We start from the raw sequence: 4,866 nt of genomic DNA on the forward strand, positions 1-4,866 counted from the left end.
TGGAAATCTATCAATCTGTGTCGAGTCAACTTTTAGAGTGTGCGTATACGGACTTTATTGCAATATGTAAGTAACGAACCCGTATTCATCTGCGTCCATACGTTCATCGCAGGCTCGCATACGGTTTTAATTGCATTCAAAAAGTAATGAATCCGTATTAATCTGCCCTCAGACAACCTTTAAAAGGTTTAATTCGGATTTTATAAGTAATGGAACCCTACTTATCTGCGCCAAGTTAACTTTCCAGATGTAATAATACAGTCTTAAGTAATGAACCCTCTTCATCTTCGTCCATACAATTGTAACAGGTTCATTTACGATTTTTAGTGCGTTGAGGAACAAACTCCTATTTATCTGCGATCAGATAACATTCAGAGGGTTGGATTGGATAAAATTATGTTTTTTATAAGTATTGTACCCATGTTATTTGGACAATATTCACAAGTGTTTATAGGTCGTTATGGCATTAAATTAGCAATAGACCCCATAATTTTTATTTTATGAAATGATTATTTTTATTATTTTCTTCTGTTGCTTACTTTACAATTTTAGAGAAGTTAACAACTACATTTCATTATTCTTGTAAACTTTTCATGAGAAATGTATTTTTCATTTGTACACATTCTTGATATTAACTGAACAATTTTGCTCAGTAAAAATTACTGTTGATATTTGTATGCCTCTCACCTTGGAAGAAGGCGATAAACAGTAGTCAAACTGTCTGTCTATACGCAGGTATCCGGATGTCGATCCAAACTTCATGTCTCAGCTAAAACTTTGACATATACGAATTGCTTTTAAAATTAGTTCAAACAAATCTACACTATTCCATGAAAAACAACTAAACCATAATAATACCATGTGTCGCGTGCAAAATTCGTCTGCGTAAAGGTCAAGGTCAAAGTCAGAGGTCAAAGGTCAAATTTGGCAATAAAAGAACTTGACAGTTTCTTTCTCAGTCATTTCTTTGGCATATATTAAAGAATTTTAAAGTAACATGGATAAAATGTAACCCATGACATGACGACATGTCCCGTATAACGCGCTTCTCCCTACCTCATTTGAGGTTGTTTTTTTCGGGGGGGGGGTCAACATCAAATTTGGCAATATTACAGATTGAAAATTCGTGCCTCGGCCATACTATTTCCATATATAAATGGGTTTTAAGGACATTTGGCACGACTACAAACCATCATAAGACAAAGTGTCGCGTGTAATTTTCATCCCTCTACCGCAAAGGTAAAGGTCTTGCTTAGATGTCAAATGTGGTCATTAATACATAAATCAGACCATAACTATGTCATTTATCTTGCAATAAAAAAAACCCTGACCATTTATGACCACCGCAAGAAGATAAAGTGTCGCGTATATCACCCAACTGTCTACCTCAAAGGTCAATGTCACACTTAGGACAAATGTCAAATTTGACAATAAAACAGCTCCTTTTTTTATATTAGTTGAGTTTGGAGACAAAAAGCTCATTTTAAATACAAAAGTTTGAAAGCATTACATTGTTTTTGTTATAAAAAGCTCAACATAATAATGAGGGTTTGGCGCAAAACTATTGTAACTCAGATTTTTAGAATTTTACAGGAGATCGAAAAAACATCCATGTTTTTCTAATTTCCACTTCCTGATAAAAACCAGGCTAAAACTTGTAGTAAATAAATGTATTTAAACATTACAGTTAACAATTTGTTTAGATATTGATTCATTTAAATGTATTTGATGAATATCAAGATACAATACTGTTGCGTTAAAATTTATTCCTTTTTAGCCAATATATCTTGGTGCAAAACTATTGTATCTGAAGATACATTACTTTTGCACTAAGTTTTTATCTAAATTTGATGGTTTTGCAATATCCAAGAAACATTGTAACTAAAGGATAAGTTTTAATGGACATGTCCTTTTGTTTATAACCTTAATTTTATAATGTAATCTTTCAATGACATTAACCCTTTACCACTCAGAAGCAAAGTGAAAATGGCTTTGTGCAAACAGCATCAAACCAGAACAGCCTTCGAGTTACTCGCAGTCTGTTCAGGATTTATGCTGTTTACTGCTCATCAGTATCCAAGGGTTGGAAATAAGCCTTTAAAACTTGAATCTAGTACAAAGGGCTTTAATTAAATGTAATTTTCTAAAGGACTACAAATTAGGCAAGATACCTGTCCAAGTGGGAAAGGGTTAAATCAAGTATACTTTAATGGACTGTTGGTTTCATTTCAACTGTAGAAAACGCAAACCATGACTGGCCAGGTACTTACAACTGACAAGACTGGTACCTTACAAAATAACACAGGTGTTTAGTATCAGGGTACTGGAATCTCAAGCAAAAATACATTTAACTTCAATCAACAGTTTATTGAACTGAAATAATGTAAACAGTATTAGGATAGTGTTTCATGTTACTAACCAGGGGTCACTTTCACAAAGCCTTCTCTCTTATGATTAAACTAGAACTAGGAAATGACAGTCATCAGAAGTACATGTAACTAAAATAGTAAGGAATAACTGAGCCTTGCTGTGCAAAAACCACATGCAACCAGCATGAATCCAGATGAGCCTGCGCATCCGCTCAATCACACCAGGATCCATGCTGTTAACGTTTAAGCCTTGTAAATGTTGCAGAAGCTTAAGTTTATAAAACAGCATGGATCCTGATGAGACTGCACCGATGCACAGGCTCATCTTGATCCATGTTGATTGCAAACGCCAAAGGTTGATTTTCCCACAGCATGTCTCAAATTTACAAGTACTTATAAGCATTTGAGGGGACTGAACTCTAGATTCCCCAAGGCAAATAAAATATTATAAAGTTTTAAACTATTATTTCACAACTAAGTGAATGACTATATTTTTGTCACAGAAACATATTAAACTTGTAAGCTTGATGTATTCATATCAATAGGAATTCTATACCATTTGTCATAAAGTAACCCTATTTGCCACAGTTTATTACATAAACTTTATATTTGAAACAAGTACCAGCAAACATAATTGCATCTGTGGTGAAGTCCAAGTTTGAATCCAGCTTGAAACATTTTTTTCTTTTCGTCTTTTTTTTCTCAAATTATCATATCTATTATGCAAACAAGCTTACCGGTAATAATCCTATATAATGAAGGACATTAGACAATAACATTATTTCATGAAATCATAATCTTTGTACTTGGAGGATATTTGTTTTATAAGAGAGAAAAATTAAATTTATGTCACCAAGTGAGCACCAGATGCAATATTTTAAGTATGGGCGAAGCCATGAGTGAAAATGTCATGTCTGGTGCTCATGAGATGAAATTAATTTAAAGCTTCCATCAAAATACACAATTTTTCTTTTTATGTTATGCTATTTGCTTGACAACAGTAAGCATAAAATAAATGAGCGTATTACAATAATTTTATCATTGATACAATGTTACATAACAGTTGCAAGTGAAAATGTACACTAAAGTCTTGACATGACAGGTATCTTTAATATTTACAAAAAATAGATTTACCTTACGTAATATAAAATTGAAATATGTTTTTTCCTTTATCTTATTTTTTTTAGCAAAGATTTGTTTTATTTCCATTGTATGCCACTATACTAAAATGCAATTGTTATAATGAAATTATGTATAAAGAATATAATACAGTAATTTCATTGCAAAACTTGTGAAATAATTAGCAATTGATATGCAATTAAAAGTCTGCATTATGATATTAAAACATTTATTGTCATAATTACACACTATTCCCATATTTTTAATGTTTAGGTCCATAACTTCATTATAAACAAACAAAGCAAAAATCCAAAACATTAACATGGTCCTTAATGTTAACATCCAAACGTTAATTTATCAGTAACTTTCACACAAAATGTTCATGGGGGAGGAGAAAGAAGAATGAATGGTGGACACTTGGGATGATATGAGCTTTGCAAAGCATTAATAGATCTCTATATTTTTCCCAATTCAATTTGATTGGGGCACTCCTTAGGTTCTGCAATTTAATTCCTAATGTGTCAACAGCACCCCCTATGATTTTCTTGGTAATTGCATCAGATTTAACTCATGAACCGGAACAGCATAATCGTTATGATAAAACACCTGTACCCATGTAAATTTCAACTTCCTAAATGTTATTTATCTGTAATTAGCAATACAATGTACCATACGTTGACTGATGTACCTGTGTAAACTCAAACATTCTTAATTTTATTTATCACAGTCATAAATACCATACCTTTACTAATGTACTCTTGTAAATTCAAACATCCAAAATGTTATTTACCATATATAGTCAGAGATACCTTACCTTGACTAATGTATCCTTGTAAGTTGTAAAATCCTAAATGTTATTTATCATAGTCAGAAATACCATACTTTATCTAATGTACCAGTGTAAATTCAAACATCCTAAATGTTATTGTTCATAGTCAGGAGTACCAAACCTTGACTAATGTACCGGTGTAAACTCAAACATCCTAAATATAATTTATCATATACAGAAATACCATATCTTGTTTAATGTACCATGAAGATTCAAAAATCGTTAATGCTATTTATCATAGTCAGAAATACCATACTTTAACTAATGTACCCGTGTAAATTCAAAAATCCTTAATGTTATTTACCATATTCATATATTCTATACCTTTACTAATGCACTTGTTTAAATTCAAACATCCTAAATGTTATTTATCATAGTCTGATATACCATACTTTGACTAATGTACCTGTGTAAATTCAAACATCCTTAATGTTATTTACAACAGTCATAATACCATATCTTGACTAATACACTTGTGTAAATTCAAACATCCTAAATGCTATTTATCACAGTCAGGAATATCATACCTCGACACATGTACCAGTGTAA

This window comes from Dreissena polymorpha, chromosome 7, assembly GCF_020536995.1.
Source record: "Dreissena polymorpha isolate Duluth1 chromosome 7, UMN_Dpol_1.0, whole genome shotgun sequence".
NCBI classification, from domain to species: domain Eukaryota; kingdom Metazoa; phylum Mollusca; class Bivalvia; order Myida; family Dreissenidae; genus Dreissena; species Dreissena polymorpha.